We start from the raw sequence: 21643 nt of genomic DNA, 5'->3' as shown, positions 1-21643 counted from the left end.
ATGGGACTCCTTTGTCCAGCCAGGAGGCTGTAGGATGGGTGCTCTAATGAGGCACTATTTTAAGGTATTGAAGGCTTCATTGTAGTCATCTGTCCAAAGGATATCCACATATTTCCTTAGGATCTTGTGTAGAGGAGCTGCCTTGGTTGCAAAATGTGCAATGAATCTTCTGTAGTATCCCACATGGCCAAGAAATCCTCTCAATTTCTTGAGGGTTGCTATCAGTGCTGCAATCTTTGTCAGGTCTGTGGGGCTAGGGTTTGTGGTTATCCCTTGTGCAAAGACAATGTGGCCTAGTAGGACTCTAGAAGATACACCAAATATGCATTTGTCAAGATTGAGGGAGATCCCATACTCTCGACATAGGTCCTTTGGTCCTATTTTATGGCAACCATTACTTCAGTCCTTCAAGGTATGCATTGTGTTTTTACTTCCTTCTAGCTTGCTCCACTTGTTGAGACTTGTTGTAGGGGTTCAAAGGACTCCATTGGTCATTACTCAAGGCTCAATAGTAGCCAAGATGACTAGCAAGACTAGCAAACACACTAGCATGCTCAACATGAATTATGCCTAAATTTCAAACCTTCTTCCTGACTTATATCACTCATTCAATCACTTCTTGATCCTCCTTGGCACTTGATCACCACTTGGCTTACTTCCTAGCATTAATGCTTGCACTTGGAGCCTATGAACATTCTATTCTTTACTGTACATAGTAGTAGACCTATCGTAATACATGTTTGAAATAGTGTTTGCTTAGTGCGCTTGGAGCTCCCTTATGACTCTACTGATACTTATTTGGTGCATCGATTCTTGGAGGAAGTTATGGTGATGCATTGAAATTCTATTGGATTTATTTGAGTTAAAATAGCTTAGTGGTTACAGGGTTTTATTACTATGATACCATTTTTACAACAAGTATTTACATGGGAAGGTTGTGCCTATTGAGGTTTGATGCCATTCGGGTATATCACTTGGATGTATGATGTTTAGCATTGATACTTAGATTTAGATATGATTATGGAATATGTTGGCACTTATCTTTGAGCTCATGTCTTGGAGCTTTGGCTATATTCTTCAGTTGCTTCAGTGATTGTGTCACTTACGGGTTTGAAGATTTATTGGGTTTTATGCTCCCGAATGTATTGGTTGATCTCTTTGGGCATCAGGATGTTATGTACTTGATGTACAAAGTCTTGTATTGCTATTTTACATTCCAAATATGCTCTAATGGATGCTCTTTGGGATATTTGCATTTACTTGGATACTTTGCATTAGAGCTTTGGATATTTTATGTAGTGGGACTCTTCCCCTATGTATAAGCTCTCTTGGATGTTCTTGGATACAATTACACCTACTAATGGGTTGATTTGATTTTACATACTTTGGACACTGACCCTTACCTTTGTCAATAGGATGTTAGTGATGCACACATGCTTCTTGGTTATGTATTGAGCTTCATTACTCTCTACCCAGATATTTGATGGATCTCTGCACTTGATCTTGAGATCTCTTACATACATGATGTCTATGCCTATGAGATATATTGTTTACCGACACCTTGAGTTTATGACAAACTTTAGTACCAACTATATGCCTATTCAGTGCTAGTTAATTTTATATATCACAGTTGTTACTTGAATATTTATGTTTTTTATCATTCTTTTGTAAAGCAGACCTTTTGCTTTGCCACTCTTTTGATTTTAATTTCTAAATAGCTCTAGGCACATTTTTTCTTGCCCTTTTTCCCACCCTTTTGGATCAATTTTGGGGTTGTTTCCTGAATTTACAGATGTTTGTACTCTTATCATTTGCAGTCATTATGGAAGGTTCCTTAGCTATCGGTAGTGCTATTTTCAATATTGAAAATCTTGATGGCAAAGACATCCAATGCTGGAAGATACATATATGGCAAGTCTCGGTGTAGAAGATGCATGTTCAACAATTGAAGTTAGATGGCATCAAGCTTAAGCTTTATGATGCAGAGCATTGGGTAGAACTTGATGAGCTATGCAAGTCCACTATCATTCTGTCATTAACAAAGGATACTAGTTGAGAAAACTTATGGACCTTCACATGAAGGAGGGTATGTCTATGTCTACTGATTTGAACGAGTCTCATTCCATTTTCAATTAGCTTGTATCACAAGGTATTCAATTTGAAGATAATATCAAGTCTTTGTTCTTTCTTGTTGTTACACTACCTAAGTCATGGGACACCTTTCATACTACTATGAGTACCCATACTTCTCATGCATTGATTGTTAGAGGTAGAAATCATGGTAATGGCAATAATAATTGTGGTAGAGACTCCTAGATCTCAACAAGGGGCAAGCCTCAATCTTGTAGGTAATCTTGTTGTAAGTCTTGCGGATGCAAGTCCTCTTTGATATGTCATTATTGTAGGTAGTGGGGTCATCTTAGGCCATATTCATGCCATCTAATGTACAATGATAAGTGCAATGAGAAAGAACATGATAATGCAAAGTTTGACAATTGTAGCATTATCCTTAGTAAGTCCAACATGAAGATTCGAGAGATAAATGTAGTGCAAAATGAGTTTGATAATGAATATATCTTAGCTATTTCATATCTTGATGCTACTTAGTTGATTGGGGGTGAATATGTCTCTAAAATATTTGAGTAGTTTTACAATCAACAAGGTATTAAGCGTGAGTTGGCCACACCATACATCCCACCCTAGAATGGTATTGTAGAGCACATAAACAAGACTATTCAAGAAAGAGTCCCTAATATGCTTAGTCAGGTAGGCTTATTGTAATACTTTTAGATTGAGATAGTCACTATTAATGTGTATCTCATTAATAGATCCCCGTGCACTGCTCTTGGTTGTTAGATCGCAAGGAGGTATAGTTTGGAAAACCTCCATCATATGCTTGTTTTTGGATTTTTGCATGTGAGACTTTCTACCATATTCCCAAAGACAAGTGCAATAAGTTGGATGAGGTCTATCAAATGCATCTTTCTTAAATAAGTGGATATAGGTGAGAGTGTTATCGCCTTTGGGATCCACATGCTTGAGAGGTTATCCATAGCCATGATGTGATTTTCCATGATGAGAAGTTGCATTAGAATATTGAATAGGTAGTTGAGGTACACAAGGTGGTATTTCTTAAGAGGAGCCTCTTGCCTATCGTATAGCTAGCAAGACAATATGCGGTTGATGATGCAGTATCCCAAGATCTACCTGTTGTATAAGGTCATGTTGTTAGACAGAGAGGATATGTTGTATAGGTCCCATAGCCAGGCTTGAGGCACTTTGTAAGAGCTTCACATCCTCTTGATTGCTACGAACCCTCCATGTATTATGCTATGGTGATAGACTCTACTAAGGCACTTACCTCTATGAGGAGGCTATGTGCACATGTGATTCTTGTTGAGATATCGAGCTCCACTCGTGATATGCCAGGGTGACCGTTGTGCATTTATGTCACCGACGTGTTAGTTGCAAACGCGGTTGGTACACCACCCATGAATAATAGCTACATAATAGCTATCCTTATCTACTCTAGTTCGTGGCTCAGTTAGTATGCCACCTTAGTTAGTTGAGTTTGGTTTGAGACCCATATATAGGGTTCTTCTATTTCTTTGTATGGGTTGTTCTTTTGGCTTACACAACTAAGAAGAGGAAAACTGTTTTCAGCCTCCACCCTTGTGTGTATTCCCCCATTGTGCAAGCAAGAAAGCTACAAGTGAGACTCCTTCCTTCTCTCCCACAATCTTGACATGGTATCAGAGCCTTGTTCGTGGTAAGGAGCTCAAGAAAGCAAGCCAAGCTCACGGTGTTCTGGTAAGAGGAGCAGTGTTGCTTTCATTTTCTGTTTTGGGAGCAGATCTCTGCAGGTAGCATAGCCGGAAAGTGCAGGAGTGCATTGTCTCAGGTCGAGACGCCCTTCACCGTGAAGCAAGAGGGCATTATATGCTGCGGGAAGAGGCTTTAGCCCTCGGCGAGCTTATTTTTTTGATTTGAGGACATTTCGGGGCCTGTTTTGGAGGCGGAAGTTTTCTGCACGCACTCAGGAAAAGGCCCAGTTTTATGCTGTGCAGCCACTGTTCTACAGGTCGGTGAAAAGTTACTGTAGAAATTGCATCATATGCTTGTTCACAGAGACATTGGGAGTTACAGAATCATCCCTGTTGCCTGTTGATGCAAAATCGTCACTAGGAAGTGACTGTGTGGTTAAATACCACTTTCGTCAGTTTTGCGGATAAGCCTTTGTGAGGCTAAAGCTGTGTTCTTTGCAGTGACAGAATTTATTGCAGTGTTCTGTAATGGCGTCTGATTCTCTCTCACAGATTGTCACTAAAAAGCTTGACAAGAACAACTTCCAAGCATGGAAGTTTAGAATGACGAATTTCCTTATGGGAAAGGATATTGGGAATTTGTTGCATGAAATGAAGAAGAACCAGTTCTTCCTGATGTTCCCAATCAACAGCAAATGCAGGCTTTTAAAGCATGGCATGAGAGAGCCAGGAAAGTTATGTACTGGCTGTCTATCAGCATTTCAGACTCTATGATTGTGCATATTCAAGATGCAAGTACGCCAAAGGAGGCATGGGATACTTTGTCAAAAATGTATAGCACAAATACGCAAGCCAGGAAAATGCAACTCAAGCAAGAGTTGCACAATGTGCAAAGAGAAAATATGAGCATCAATGACTACCACATGAAGGTGAAGAAGATTGCAGATGCACTTGCTTCCATTGGGTCGCCAGTGGAAGATGATGATTTAGTCTCAGTGACCTTGAATGGTCTAGGAAAGGATTATGCACAGTTCCGAACATCCATTTCCGTCCGTGAAAGATTTCCTGATTTTGAGGAGTTGATTGCTCTTCTAATTTCTGAGGAGCAGAGAAATGGTGGTGCATCTTCTTCAGGAGGAACTTCAAAAGAAGCTGTCTTCTACTCAAATGCTGGAAGGGGTAGAGGCAAAGGTAGAGGAGGCCGATATGGAGGCCGTGGTAGAAATCAGAATATACAGCAAACTCAAGAAAACCAGTCCTATGGAGGAGGACGTGGTAACTCTAGAGGCAGGGGGAGCCAAAGAGGTCGTGGTGGATGGCAAAGAGGCCAAAATGCAAACAGTAATGTTGAATGCTACTACTGTGGTAAAATGGGTCATATGGCTAAAGACTGCTATAAAAAGCAGAATGACATCATGAATGGAAAACTGCAACAAGGGAATTATGCATCTTCTAGTAGACAGGGTGATGACAGAAATGAGGATTTGTTTATGGTGCAGCACATTAACAATTCTGTGACAAGTGTAGAAGAAAGCAATGATGTATGGTATGTTGACTCAAGTGCATCAAACCACATGACAGGTCATGCAGAATGGATGGAGGATGCAAGGAAAATGGAAAAACCAGGATTTGTGGAGACTGGTGATGATACTGCACATCCTATTGTGCAGATTGGAAAAATTCCTTTGTCTATGCAGGATGGGAAAAAGAAATACATGTCCGATGTATTTCATGTCCCGAATATCACCAAGAATCTGGTTTCTGTTGGTCAAATGGTTGAGCAGGGCTTGCAGGTCAGATTTAATCCTCATGGATGCTTTGTTGAGGATATGAAAAATAAAGGTCGCTTGATAGCAAAAGGAAAGAAGAAGGGCAGAATGTTTACATTGGATGTAGACATGTCTGAATTGAGTGCAGCAATGTTTGCACATGGGACCGGTGTAGTTGCAGATATTGATATCTGGCATAAACGCATTGGTCATGTTAATGTACAGCGACTTAAATCAATGCAGGCCCAAAATATTGTTGCAGGATTGCCCAAATTCAAGGTTGTAGAAATGCATAAGGTATGTGAAGCCTGTCAGTTTGGAAAACAGGCAAGGAAACCATTTCCTAGACATGTTCAAGAGAGTGAGAAGCCATTGGAATTAATCCACTCTGATGTGTGGACTACTAAAGCTGCATCTCTTGGAGGCTATCATTATTTTGTCACTTTTATTGATGACTATAGCAGAAAAGTTTGGGAGTATTTTATGAAAAAGAAAAGTGAAGTTTTTGGGCATTTCAAAACTCTTAAAGCTATGGTTGAAAAAGAAACAGGCCTGCGGATAAAATGCCTAAGGTCAGATGGAGGGGGAGAGTACCTCTCAAATGAGTTTGCAAGGTTCCTGCAGGAGCATGGCATAAAGCAGCAATATTCTTGCAGTCATACCCCACAACAAAATGGTATTGCAGAAAGTAAAAATAGGCATATTGGAGAGGTATCTCGTGCCATGCTCAATGAAAAAGACTTGCCAGATTTTTATTGGGCTGAAGCAGTTGCTACATCAGTCTACATAATGAACAGGACTCCCACTGCAGCAATACATGGAATGACTCCAGAGGAGAGGTATACTGGTAGGAAACCAGATATTTCTCATTTGAAAATTTTTGGTTGCATTGCCTATGTACATGTGCCAGATGAGTTGAGATCCAAGTTGGATCCAAAAGCTGAGAAGTGCATCTTTATTGGTTACTCTCTACATAAAAAAGGGTATAGATGCTATAACCCTTCTACTCGTAAGTTTACAGTGAGCAGAGATGTTGTTTTTTATGAGATGAGTAGCTGGTATAAACCAGTAAATGTGATTGATGATGTAGATGCACAAAATGGTAATGCTGCACAGAATTCACAGCAGCAGTCACAAAATATTAATGGACCTGGAGGTCCTCTATCAGTGGTTCACATTCTTCGCCATGGACAGGCAGATTGAGATCAGGAGAATCTTCTCAAGGCAGTGAAAATAATGCTATGCAGGTGTCACGAAAAGGAAAAGAGAAGGTAGATCAGCCCATGGTTGATGTGAATGCAGGTCACTCTTATGTGGATGGTGAATCCAGTGGCTCAGAACAGAGCATTGATGATGAGTTGGGTATTCCTTCTATTGTTACACCTGGAGTAAGGAGGACCAGGGTTGTTTTGAGAGCACCTGGGAGTGAACCTACTTTGCGCAAGTCAACCAGAGTTAGGTATCCTGTGGATAGGCTGAAATATGATGGATTTACAGCCATTCACTATGCATATATGGTCAAAGTGATACAGGAACCAGAACCCACTTCTTTTGAGCAAGCCATGGGAAAAGAAAAATGGGAGAAAGCCATGGATGAAGAAATGGATGCCTTGGAAGCAAATGCTACATGGGAATTGGTACCTTTGCCTAAAGGTAAGAATGCAATTGGTTGTAAGTGGGTTTATAAGGTAAAGCATAATGCAGATGGTTCTATGAACAGATACAAGGCAATATTAGTAGTCAAGGGGTATGCACAAACATATGGCATTGACTATGAAGAAACATTCAGTTTGGTTGCAAGGATGGCAACCGTAAGAGCAGTCATTGCTATGGCTGCATCAAAGGAATGGTCTTTACATCAGATGGATGTAAAGAATGCCTTCTTGCATGGTGATTTGCAAGAAGAGGTCTATATGGAGCAGCCACCAGGTTATGTGCATGATGTTCGTCCTGAGTTTGTTTGCAGGTTGAAGAAAGACTTGTATGGCTTGAAGCAAGCACCTAAAGCATGGTCTGACAAGATAGGACAGTATCTTGTCACTATTGGCTTTCAGATTTCCAAGGTAGATTTCTCACTTTATGTGAGAAAAATAGAGAAAGGTATTATGCTACTTGTCATTTATGTTGATGATTTGATTATGACAGGTGACAGTGATGAAGATATCCTTCATGTGAAAATGCTATTGAAGCAGAAGTTTGAGATGAAGGATTTGGGAGAGCTGCGTTATCTCTTGGGCATTGAGGTGATTAGATCACCAAGTGGGATACAGCTCTTGCAGAGGCAGTATGGATTGGACATGTTGTCCAAATATGGGATGACACGCTGTAAGCCTATTTCAGTTCCTTTGGAGCAGAATGTGAAGCTGAGCACAGATGCAGGTGAGCTTCTAGAAGACCCTACTATGTACAGACGCATAGTAGGAAGTTTGATTTATATGACTATTACCAGGCCAGATTTGAGCTATGCTGTTGGATTGGTAAGTCAGTTTATGCAGGCTCCAAGGAAACCACATTTGGATGCGGCTAGACGCATACTCAGGTATGTGAAGTCCACATTGCAGTATGGACTATTTTATGAGACTGGGGTTCAGATACAGTTGCATGGATACACTGATGCTGATTGGGCTGGTAGAATTTCTGATAGACGATCTACTAGTGGATATGTGTTCTCTTTTGGGAGTGCTGCAGTCACTTGGAGCAGCAAGAAACAGCCTACAGTTGCCTTGTCCAGCAAAGAGGCTGAGTACAGGGGTGCAGCAATGGCTGCATGTGAGGTAGCTTGGTTGCATAAGCTACTTTATGATATGCATCAGCCTACAGATGGGCCAGTTGTCATTTATTGTGACAACATGAGTAGTATACACTTGGCAAATAACCTAGTCTATCATGCTAGAACAAAGCACATTGAGGTGCATTATCACTATGTGCGGGAGAGGGTTTTACTAGGTCTTATTGATCTAGTTTATGTCAGCACAGAGGATCAGGTAGCTGACATATTTACAAAGGCATTGGGTGCAGAGAAGCTGCGCAAGTTCAGAGACCTGCTTGGTGTGCAGGATTTGGGATTGAGCTCGAGGGGGAGTGTTGAGATATCGAGCTCCACTCGTGATATGCCAGGGTGACCGTTGTGCATTTATGTCACCGACGTGTTAGTTGCAGATGCGATTGGTACACTGCCCATGAATAATAGCTACATGATAGCTATCCTTATCTACTCTAGTTCGTGGCTCAGTTAGTATGCCACCTTAGTTAGTTGAGTTTGGTTTGAGACCCATATGTAGGGTTCTTCTATTTCTTTGTATGGGTTGTTCTTTTGGCTTACACAACTAAGAAGAGGAAAACTGTTTTCAGCCTCCACCCTTGTGTGTATTCCCCCATTGTGCAAGCAAGAAAGCTACAAGTGAGACTCCTTCCTTCTCTCCCATAATCTTGACAATTCTCATAAGGGATATGCACTTTGAGTTTGATTTTATATAGAAGAACCATACATAAGAATTAGTTTCCTTACCTGATGGGAAACATGCATTGCCATACAAGTAGGTGTACAAGTTGAAGAGTACTCTTGGTTACCCTAAGCTAGCATATACGGCTAGATTGGTTGCAAAGGGATTTAAGCAAGAGCATGATATTGACTTCGATGAAATCTTTTCTCGTGTAGTTAAGATGACTACCCTATGCTTGGTCTTGTCTTTGGTTGCTCAGTTGGATCTAGGATGAGAAGATGAATTTCTTGCATGATAATATTTATATGCAATAGCCTAAGGGCTTTGTGGAGAAAGGTAGGGAACACCTAGTATGTAAATTGAAGAAGAGTCTTTATGGTCTTAAGTGAGCATCTAGAAAATGGTACCATAAGTTTGATACTTTCGTGCATTTGCAAGGGTATTCTTGCAGTAATATGGATCCATTTTATACACAAACAAGGATCATGATGGTAGCCTTATTAACTTAGTAATTTATGTTAATGATATACTTATATATGGAAGTGCTAGTGTTGAGTTAGATACTCTAAAGACTTGGTTGTAGAAATGCACATCCTTCTTTTATGGAAACCATTACTTCAATCCTTCAAAGGAATGCATTGTGCTTTTGGTTCCTCCCAACTTGCTCCACTTGTTGAGACTTGTTGTAGGGGTTCAAAGGACTCCATTGGTCATTACTCAAGGCTCAATAGTAGCCAATATGATTAGCAAGACCAGCAAACACACTAACATGATCAACATGAATTATGCCTAAATTTCAAACCTTATTCGTGACTTGCATTACTCATTCAGTCACTTCTTGATCCTCCTCGGCACTTGACTGCCACTTGGCTTACTTCCTAGCTTTAATGCTTGCACTTGGGCATTGTTTGGAGCTTATAAACCTCTATTCTTTACTATATATAATAGTAGAACTATTGTAATACATGTGAAATAGTGTTTGCTTAGTGCTTGGAGCTCCCTTATGCCCATACTAATACTTAATTGGTACATTAACTCTTGGAGGATGTTATGGTGATGCATTGAAATGGTATTGGATTGATTTGAGTTAAAATAGCTTAGTGGTTATAGGGTTCTCCTTAAGTAGATCTTGCAAGACCACTATTTTTCTTCTAGAAGATTTTGATCCACTTTCAGGTGATGTTAAGTACCGTCAGCATCCAGGAATGCCAATTTCCTTTCACCTTCCACTTCACGGATAAATGTCCTACAGATTGTTTCTGGGTAAAGATTTGAATCCTTCAAGGGAGTGGTCTCATCTTTTGATGATGCACTAGAACTACTATTGTCTTTTAATGGAGGCTTAGCTCGCTCTTTGGGAGGTTGAAAGGGTGTCATTGAGGTTTCAAGTTTGGGTTGGGGATGAGTTACTTCCTGGCTCAAGAATTTGTCTTCTGAAGATGCATCCAAGAATGTCACATAATAGGAACTTCCTACTTTTTATTTGAGCTGTAGGACCGAGGGTTGTTGGCAAGGTGCATCGTCTTCATCTTCTTTAAAGAAGGTTAACTTTGGATGACAAGAGCCACTATTGAAGGAAGGCCTATTTTTCTTAATCCATTTCTTATCAAGGCTTTGTGTATGAAATGATTCATGGATCAGTCCAAAGGGTACCAAAATCATTCTGTCAAACAGAAAGGGATCTTCTCCTTCTAAGGCTTCATGAATGTCAAGAACGTCTTCATCATCTTTGCCTTTTGTGAGTAGGATAGACCCTTTTAGCTCTTTTTCATAAACTTTGTCTGCATTATCACTTTCTTCCTCTTGAGGTTCTATTTCTACATGTGTGGGTGTTCTGTAAGAGAGGAACAAGCTCTCTATTATGTCCTCTACTTCTGCTTCTATCTCTATCTCTGCTTCTGTCTCTACCTCTGACTCTGCGACGACTGTCATGTAACAAGGAGAATAGTACATCCATGCTTATATTTCGCTATCAGATGTGATTTTAGAAGTTAATTTGGGTTTAGGCACGAGGTATTCTCCCATGGACAAAGACTTTGCTTCCTTCGATAGTTGGCTTACATTGCCCACTGTTAGGGATTGTGCCTCTGTTTTCTTGGAAAATATCTATTTGACAGCCTCTTCATCTCTTGATGTACCATCTATTACTTCATTGGAGGAGTTTGTTTTGACTTCGATGGACGTAGAACCATTACCTTTTTGCGATCCATACAATTTCAACACCACTTTGTTGGGTCCTCTACCTAGGTTAGGGTTCCTTTGAACTAGTCTATCCTTGCTCTTACTTTAAACAACCAAGGTCTTCCCAACAGTAGGGGGTATGAGGTCCCATAGGAATTTGGTTTGACCACCAAATATGTCATCCAATAGTCTCTTCCTGCAAGGGTTGTTTTTACGTACAAGAGGATGCCCAACAGTTTGATTCTGCTTTGGCCTACCAATCTCATAAGCCACTATGTAGGTTGCATTCCTTGCAAACCTAGATCCTTCATTGTCACATCTGCCATTATTTTTATTGATGAACCTCTATCAATCAATGCATCTACAATAAAGCATCCTTCTATCCATACACCAATCTCTAGGGTTCCAAGATCCAACAAGGTGTTCGCCACATCTACTTCACAAGTTCTGAGGCTTTGTTGGACTTTGTTGTTGTTAGGGGAGTAATCCTTAGGCCAGGTCTTCTTGTCAAGTTGCTTTTGAGAAATTTTCGGCAAACTGGGAGACAACATCAGCAACTATCGGAATGTTAGGTTTGGTTTAAAGATGTCTAGGTCTTTGACTAGATCATACTCATTGATAGGATCCACAAGCTTTTACAATCAACGGGAAAATGGGGCTACACCCACTTTAATCTTCCATTTTTCTTCCAAGAGCGGCAACATTTGCACATCTTCCTCATGAGGGGGTACTTTTGCATCCTCTAGTTCCTGGACCTCTGGTCCTATCTCTGCAACTATCTCTGTAGCTCTCTATGTGGCTCTGTAGTGCTCTGTACTTCCTTATTCTGGATTGCATTGCTCTACTTATCCCGAGAAAGGTTAAACTTCATAGTCTTGGCAAAAGGAATGCTCTCTTTTGAAACTACGGGCTCTCCTTTCTTTGCTCATGTTATTGCGGCCACTTCCGATTCCACCAAATCGGAAGCGGGTTCTTGGGTCTTCTGCTGGGTATCAAAAGTAGATTTCATAAGGTCTAGACTTGGACAATCTTTTGCAAGGTGGCCTTATCCTTTGCATTGATTGCATAAGGGCTTGTAATCCACAGATCTTCTAGGGTTTGGATAATTTTGTGAGATATGACCCTTTTCTCCACATCTATAACATTCCACATCTGAACTCTAACCACCGCTAGCAGATTGTCGTCCTTTGTAATTTTAAGAGGGAAACCTCCTTTGACCAAAATTAGGACCAAAATCCCTAGGCTTTGGCCCAATGTCCTATGTTGTCATTTTGGATTCCAGCAAGTTGAATTTTGTGTCTTCATCTTTCTTTCTTCATTCATGCATCTCTTTGAGAGAGCAGATAGAGCCCCAAGAGGAACACCAAGGAAAATGGGATTCTACTGCAAGAAAATCTATCTTGTAACATCAACAAGCTTTTATTTCATTCTTTTGATGACCAAAACAAAGAAAACAACAATTCTTCACGTAGCATCATAGTAGATATCTCCCACGGATTTACTAGAATCAACCATAATCTTCAACATCTTCATAGAATCCATCAATAGAACAAGGAACATAAAAGAATAAATCATTTTTGAATGGAAATCAATCACATAGTATTCATCTTCAATGTCTTCATAATTTTCTCTCTCAATCTCTCATATACAGATACACTGTTTTGATAGAATTGGCTATCTCTGACTCTCTCTCTATATATCAATAGTACATCATCTCCTCACTACAATACTCAATAATGACACTTAATAATCCTTCTTAGGTCATGGATGCACCTCCCAAGGGGTATGGGAGGTATGAAATGTTCAAAGAGTAGAGAGAGAGAAAGGGAAAGACTCCATATCCATGAGCCTTCAGGCTCTCAAGCTCATTCCTTCATTTCCACACACTAAACTGAAAAGCACACACACACTACAAGATAAAGCGACCTAGTGTAAATGTAGACTAGACTGACTAACTCTAGTCAGGTCACTGACTGACTACTAACCCGACTTATTTAATGTAGTCACATGTAGACAGCTGTACACACTAGCTATCATAGATTCATCGATGAAGACACACTGACGGTGAGCTTGATTTCTAACACTCCCCCTCAAGCTCAAAAACAAAACTCAAATCATCTGCATCACTCCAAGTAGTTGTCTAAAGTGAATGAACTTATCTTTACCAAGTGATTTGGTAAAGATGTTTGCTACCTGGTCTTCAGTCTTCACATGCTCCAAGTCAATCTGATATGCTAAAACCATTTCCCTGATGAAATGGTAGTGAACCTCAATGTGTTTTGATCTTGCATGATAAACAGGATTTCTTGCTAACATAACACTGCTCAAATTGTCACAGTACAGCTTGACTTTGCTGTCCAAGTGTACTCCCAAGTCATTCAGTAACTTCTGTAACCACTTAGCTTCACAGGCCGCTAAGGCCGCACCACGATACTTTGCTTCTGTACTGGACAATGCAACTGTAGGCTATTTCTTACTCTGCCAACTAATCATGCTACTACCCAATCCAAATGCATAGCCACTGGTTGACCTCTTGTCATATGTGCAACCAGCCCAGTCAGCATGAGTGTACCCCATCAAGTCAAGGGTTTTCCCATATGCATAAAACAGCCCATGATTTGTGGTATCCTTTACATATCTCAGAATTCTTCTGACTGCATCCAAGTGTGGTTTGCGAGGCTTCTGCATGAACTGACTAATCAGCCCCACAGCATAACTCAAGTCAGGTCTAGTGATCGTGAGATAGATCAAGCTGCCTACCATCTGTCTGTACATAGTAACATTCTCAATCTCTGTCCCAACATCAATCTGTAGCTTGACATTCTGCTCCAAAGGCGTATCCATAGGCTTGCAATCAGCCATACCATATTTCTGTAACATGTCATAAGCATATTGCTTCTGTAGCAGCCATATGCCTCGAGGTGTAGAGACAATCTCAATCCCCAAAAAATATTTCAGCTCTCCAAGATCCTTGACCTTAAACTCAGCCTGTAAACATGTCTTTATTTTTGCAATCCCATTTTCATCATCTCCTGTAATGATTAAGTCATCAACATAGACAACTAGAAAAACATAGCCATTATCTATCTTCTTCGCAAACAGACTATGATCAGCATCTCCCAATCGGAAACCATGCTGCTGTAAATAACTGTTGATGTGAGCATTCCATGCTCTGGGTGCCTGTTTCAACCCATATAATGCCTTTTTCAGCCGACATACATGTGCTGGAAATTCTGGATGTACATAGCCTTCAGGTTGTTCCATGTAAACCTCTTCCTGTAATTCTCCATTGAGAAATGCATTCTTTACATCCATCTGCCATAGTTTCCAGCCTCTAGCTACTGCCAAAGCAATCACAGTTCTAACTGTAGCCATCTTTGCTACAGGGTTGAAAGTCTCCTCATAATCAAGACCATACTACTGCGCATACCCTTTTGCAACTAGCTTGGCCTTATATCTTTCCAATGATCCATCTGATTTACATTTTACCTTATACACCCACTTGCATCCAATAGGTGTTTTGCCCTCAGGCAACTGTACCAAAACCCATGTACAATTTTCAGCCAAAGCTGAATATTCCTCATCCATAGCAACACACCAATTCTCATCTGAAACTGCCTCATCAAACTTACTTGGTTCTCTAAAACCTGTTACTTTCTTCATATAAGCATAATGACGGGTTGAATATCCAGTGTAAGTATACCTCGTCTGACCCTCTCTGATCTCCTGAGCTGTGGCTCACTGTGAGCTTGCCTCTCATGAGATGGCACATAACGGCTCTGCCTAGCACCTGGCGTCATAATAGACGAAATCCCCAATTCACTGTCTAAGCTGTCACTGCTAGATGAATCATAACCTGCAGTGAGTGGACCTGTTACATCTTCAAAAACCTTTTCTTTTCCCTTATCTGTTCTCCCCCTCACTGACATATCCATGTCAGTGGATGCAGTAGTGCGACTCCGTCATCGACCTGTCCAAGGACTCACTGTAGATGATACATCACCTGTCTGACCAGTCATGGAAGTACTCTCTGCAGGAGTGTTTTCAGCATGACTCGCACTGGGTGAGCCATCAATAGGCACTGCAAGAGGATTCCCATACCAAGATGCTAACTCATCAAATACCACATCTCTGCTTATGAGTGTCTCATGCGTAGAAGGTACATAACACTTATAATCTTTCCGTTCCTGTGCATATCTAATAAACACACTTTTCACTACCTTAGGATCCAATTTCTTCCTCTTCTCATCCGGTTTATGCACATATGCAATGCTGCCAAATACCTTCAATTGTGAAATATCAGGTTTATGACCATACAGCCATTCATACAGAGTGACATCATGAATCCGTGATGTAGGGGTTCGATTCAGCACATATACAGCAGTCACCAATGCTTCAGCCCAATAACCATTTGGCAGACATTTTTCATTCAGCATAGCTCTAGCTGACTCCATCAAAACCCTGTTTTTCCTCTCTACAACACCGTTTTGCTGCGGTGTATAACTGCATGTGAGCTATCTTCTGATCCCATGTTTAGCAAGACACCTGTCAAAGTAGTTTGAGACATATTCACCTCCTCCATCTGATCTCAAACATGATATGTAACAGCCCAATTCATTTTCAGCATGTTTCTTGAAGTCTTTGAATGCATCAAACACATCATCCTTATGTTTCGAGATATAAAGCCAAGTGTACCTGATGAAATCATCAATAAATGAGACATAATATCGTGCACCGCCAAAGGAAGCATTATGTGAAGGACCCCAGACATCAGAGTGTACCAACTGTAAAGGCCTAGTGCTGTTTTTTACATGTCTCATGAAAGGAAACCGTGCCTACTGCCCAAACTAACATGCAGGGCATACATGACCAAAATAATTATACTTGAATTTAGGTAATCCAAGTACTACTTTCTGCTGCATAGATTTCAGCTTTTGTACATTGACATGTCCCATTCTCTTGTGCCAGATCTCTACATCTCTGATGGCACTCTCATCATGAGCAAACATAGTTGCTTTAAGTTCAGGAATGGTCGCTTCCAAAGTAAAGGGAAAAATAACCCATTTCATAAAGGATATTCTCATATTTTAATCCAAATGCATATACCAAATGCATGCTCAAAGGGCTTCTATCTCATGTACATAGACGGATTACAGCTCCAAGAAACAAGTATTTTGATACTAGACTCAAGTACATTCAAGACATAGAACAATAGTACATGAAATGCATTGATGGAGCATAAATTTAACTTCAGCCTTGTTTTAAAATAGAAATTTCCAGCCCATAATCAAGCTCAAAAAGTGTACATAAACTCAAGAATAAGCTCCTCTAATCATTAATGAGTAAAGCCTTGATGATAAGAGGTCAATTTCTTCTATTACAACCACATGGATCACTTGTTTGCTCAACAAAATGGACAAGAACAGTAGGCTACCCTATTTATGACTGGTTTTTTCAGCCCATAACAGCCCATACACCTCAAAATCCTCCCCCTTTGCTTGCCCCAAAGTCACTCAAGTACTTGGATACAAGTCAGGGCTTCATTGGACCATGAATAAGGTAAATAAAATGAGAGAAGATGTACATAAGAGCAGGCTGAATTTTCTCTCAGATTTCCTCTTTTATAGACTCTCATACCATTCATTTTCATCAAACCAAGTGGACAGGTAAGAGGAGCTCTCACCTTTCTTATTTGTATCTTCATCTTTAGCTCCAGTTTGCCTCAGTTTGCATGCTCCAAAGCATGCACCATGGCTCACAGTCTTCTCCAGTTGTTGCACGTATGCAAGCCCGCATTTTGCACCAAAAAATGCGGGCTACATCCTACTCAGCTCCCACTTCACTTTTTGGCCTACTTTGGTCACTTACAGGTTACTTAAGTTCATTATTCCAGGTCCCCCATGAATCTAGTGGACTTTTGGCATTTTTCTTGAGTTCTAACCATATTTTCCACTTGAATCAATGTGGTTTATCTTGCAGACTATCAATTACTTCCAGCTGATCAAGTTGTAAGTTCCCATAGACTTAATTTTTTATCAATATACATGGTACAACTGAAAATTGTATGCCAAATACAAATGAACTTATGTAACTAAGTGATATCTAAGTTGGTTGTTGGGTAACAATGACTGAGTTATGTATGAAATTTCCTCTTATAAATCCTAATAAAGTTCTTCTGTGTTCATAAGAATCTTATGATTTATATTATGAACAATAAACTCTTTGACATTGACCCCCTCCTAACCTGCACATCCTCTGGCATGTGCCATTTTACAAGATTACAGGTTTAAGGAGGGTCTTCTTCTAACATATCTTCATCTTCATCCTCTAAGTCTTCTCCTTCCTGTTTATCTTCAAGTAGATGGCTCATATCTAAGTTATCAATCTCATAAGTTGAAGATTCTCTCCATTTGAAGAGCTTGATACATTTATCGGCTATTGGTACTTTTACCATAGTTCCATCCATTTCAGCCAAAGAATAAGTAGCATTATCATGTACTACTTTTACTACATATGGTCCAAACCATCGCTTGGCTAGCTTTCTATGAGCACTATATTGATTATCCATGTTGCTATCATAGACAAGTACCCAATCATTCTCTTGAATAGCTCTTGGATGGAGTCGATGATGCTTGTCAAACCTGTTCTTATTCTTTAATCTTGTTGTTTTTAGCCTTTCAATGGCTGTCTTGACATCTTGTGGCCTTCTTTCTATTTGTCTTATGCGCAAAGTCAGCAACTCTTCTCTATTCATGCCTTCATCCCAAGGCAAGATACTCCATGTGACAATGGACTCCTCAATAGGCATAATAGGTGGCTGTCCATATATTAGTTCTGTCGGCATATAACTTATTACTGCACTATGGGTAGTTCTATCAGCCCATAATGCCAATGGTAGCATTCTAGGCCATTCCCTCATCTTTCCTTTGCAAGATTTTGCCAAAGCTTTAAGAATTGGTTGATGACCTCTTTCGCTCTTACCTTTGCCTTCAGGGTTGTAGGCTGATGTAAGAGATAACTTAATTCCCAATTGAGCAAAGAAATGGCGAGCCTCATCAACATCCAATTCTCCTCTATCAGTAGTTACTTTGGCAACACAGCTATACCTGCAAAATACTTATTCAAGTAAAAATCTACAAACTGCTTGAGTAGACTTTGTTGTCAAGGCTTTTCCTTCTACTTGATTTGTGAGATCTTCTCTAGCAAGTACTAGATATCTCATGTTCCAAATTCATGTAGGCATGGTTACTAAATCAATAACCCGTCTATAGTGAATGGATAAAGGAAAGGTAGGCTGAAGCCCATCTCTATGCTTAACCACAGAGTGCATTTGACAAACATGACAAGACTCAACAAAATGCTCAATGTCTTTATACATGTTTTGCCACCAAAATTTCTCTTTTATTTTGGCAAAAGTGCCCCATATGCCTCTATGACTAGCCAATAGGCTTTCATGAAATTCTTGCATGACCTGTCTTTGAGTCTTTTTGTCTCCTAAGACACGAACACGTGCCCTTCCTTTCTTTTTCGCATGCCTCCAAAGGTAGCCATCTTTAAGAAAAAAGCCATAGGATTTTCTCTTGATTCTCTTGAACTCTTCATTAGTCCAATCTTCCTTCTTTGACATAGTGCTCAAAAATTGGCCAATTTTTAGCCAATCATCTGCATAATATTCTTCTTTAAAGTTTGAACAAACTATAACAAAACATTGAGCATGCTGTTTATCAGCTGCCCATTGTCCTTCTATGGTTGTTTCTTCCTTCTTTGCTGATGTAAAATTTGTTTTAGCAGCTGAACCGGTTGTACTTGCTGTAATTAATGTTGTACCTGCATTTTTTACAGTTGAGCCATCAATAAGTACAGCTGTACTTGCTGTTTTTAGATCTGAACTTGCAATTACAGCATCATTTTTAGCAAATATAGACTCTGATTTTTCCTCATCCATCATCTCTTCTTCATCCTTATATCTGGCACGTGAAAGCATGTCAGCAACCGGATTATCTCTTCCTGTAATATGTTTTAAATCAGAATTTAAGGATTTAATATAGGCTATCCATCTTAGCATGGCTATATCAGGAGTTGAGTAGTTGGCAATCATGCCCAAGAGTGGAAAACAATCTGTTTCAACTATTACATGTGCACCCATGAAGTACTCCCGGTCACATTTCAATGCAGTTACTACTCCCCAAAGTTCTCTTTTAATTTGAGCATACCTTCTTTGTCTTTCATTAAGAACTTTGCTCCAAAGCGAATTGCATATCTGTTGCCTTCAAGGTCATCTTGACCGACTGCCCATCCTATTCCAATAGGACTTATATCCATTGTGAGTATAATAGGTTGTCCATTAGAGTAATTAGCCCTCTTTAAGGTGGGGGCTGAAATCAACAATTTCTTCAATTTCCAAATAGCTTGAGTATGTTCTTTTTCCCATATAAATCTTTGGCCTTTTCTTAGCAGTTGATAAAGATTTTCAGCTACATGAGCAAAATGTGGGATCCAAATGAGGTACAAGACACATGCACCAAGAAATCTTCTCACCTCCGAAACATATGAGCATATTTTGCGCATTTTGCTGATAGCATCAATCTTGGTTGGAGAAGGCTTTTGGTCATATGGATCACACATATGCCCTACCATAAGAACTTCTTCGACTCCAAAAATAGATTTAGCACTTGAAAGAGTAAGATGGACTTCTTCTAATTGTTTGAAGAGGGGAGAGAGACAGGGTTGTGCAATGTCTGAACCATTCATGTTCCATCATATTCTTCTCATTATTTCATCATTGAGTAAAAACACACATACAAGAGTAACATAGAGTAAGTGACACGCTGACTAGACAGACTAACCATAGTCAGGTCACCGACTAGCTAACCGACTTATTTAATGTAGTCACATGCAGGAGACAGCTATACACTAGCTGTCATGTCGGTAGTACATAAAGACAGTCACACACGACATGGGGAGCTTGACTTCTAACACTCCCCCTCAAGCTCGAGACAGTATCTGCACACCAAGTAGCTGTCTAAAACCACAAAATTTATCTTTACCCAAAGACTTGGTAAAGATATCTCCTACTTGCTCATTAGTCCTCACATGCATAAGATCCACCTTTCCTGCAAGGACCATCTCACGAATAAAGTGGTAGTGTAGCTCTATGTGTTTTGTCCTTGCATGGTAAACTGGATTCATGGCCAGGAGTACACTACTCAGATTATCACATAACAGTTTCACTGGAGCATCAACCTGAATATCCAAGTCAGCCATAAGCTTGAGCAGCCAAGCAATCTCACATGCTGCCAATGCAGCCCCCCTGTACTTTGCCTCAGTACTAGATAAAGCAACCGTAGGCTGCTTCTTGCTCCTCCAACTGATCATGCCGCTACCAAAGCCAAAGGCATAGCCACTCGTAGATCGTCTGTCAGTTGAGCATCCTGCCCAATTTGCATCTGTGTATCCAATCAGTGTCAAGGGCTTATCTGTGACATAAAATAGCCCATAGTCTACAGTGGACTTAACATACCTCACGATGCGTCTAACTGCATCCAAGTGCGGCTTTCTTGGCTTCTGCATAAACTGGCTTATCAGCCCTACTGCATAGCTCAAGCCAGGCCTAGTGATGTTCAAGTAAATCAGACTACCGACCATCTACCTGTACATAGTCACATCTTCTACTTCAGCCCCAGTGTTCATGTCTAGCTTTACATTCTGGTCCAGAGGTGTATCCAGTGGTTTGCATTCAGCCATGCCATACTTCTTAAGCATTTCCATGGCATAGTGCTTCTGCATCAGCCATAAGCCATTTTCAGCTAGTACAACCTCAATACCCAAGAAATACTTCAGATCTCCCAGATCTTTCATGTCAAATTCAGATTTCAGCATCTTCATAGCATGTTGAATTCCCATGTCATCATCTCCAGTGATTATTAGGTCATCAACATATATGACCAGCACTACCAAGCCACTGTCAGTCTTCTTTGTAAACAGGCTGTGATCAGCCCTGCCAACAACAAATCCAAGACTCTGCAAGTAATTGCTAATCCTAGCATGCCAGGCTCTCGAAGCCTACTTCAGCCCATACAGTGCCTTTTTCAGCCTACACACATAATGCTGAAAATCAGGGTGCTCATACCCTTCCGGCTGAACCATGTATACATCCTCTGCTAAATCACCATTGAGAAATGCATTCTTAACATCCATCTGCTGCAATTTCCAGCCTTTTGCAGCAGCCAAGGCAATAACAGTTTGTATGGTTGCCATTTTTGCAACCGGCTGAATGTTTCATCATAATCCAAGCCATACTGCTGAGCATATCCTTTAGCGACCAACCTTGCTTTGTACCTTTCCACACTGCCATCAGACTTACATTTGATTTTATAGACCCATTTGCAGCCAACAGGCTTTTTCCCTTCAGGCAGTGGTACCAAATCCCAAGTCTGATTTTCAGCCAAGGCTTTCATCTCTTCGTCCATAGCCATGCACCAATTTT

The sequence above is a fragment of the Lygodium microphyllum genome, chromosome 10 (assembly GCF_053477565.2).
Source record: "Lygodium microphyllum isolate KBCC chromosome 10, Lygodium_microphyllum_v1.1.10, whole genome shotgun sequence".
NCBI lineage: Eukaryota > Viridiplantae > Streptophyta > Polypodiopsida > Schizaeales > Lygodiaceae > Lygodium > Lygodium microphyllum.
The sequence above is the reverse complement of the archived record's forward strand: the minus strand, read 5'-3'. Positions refer to the sequence as shown.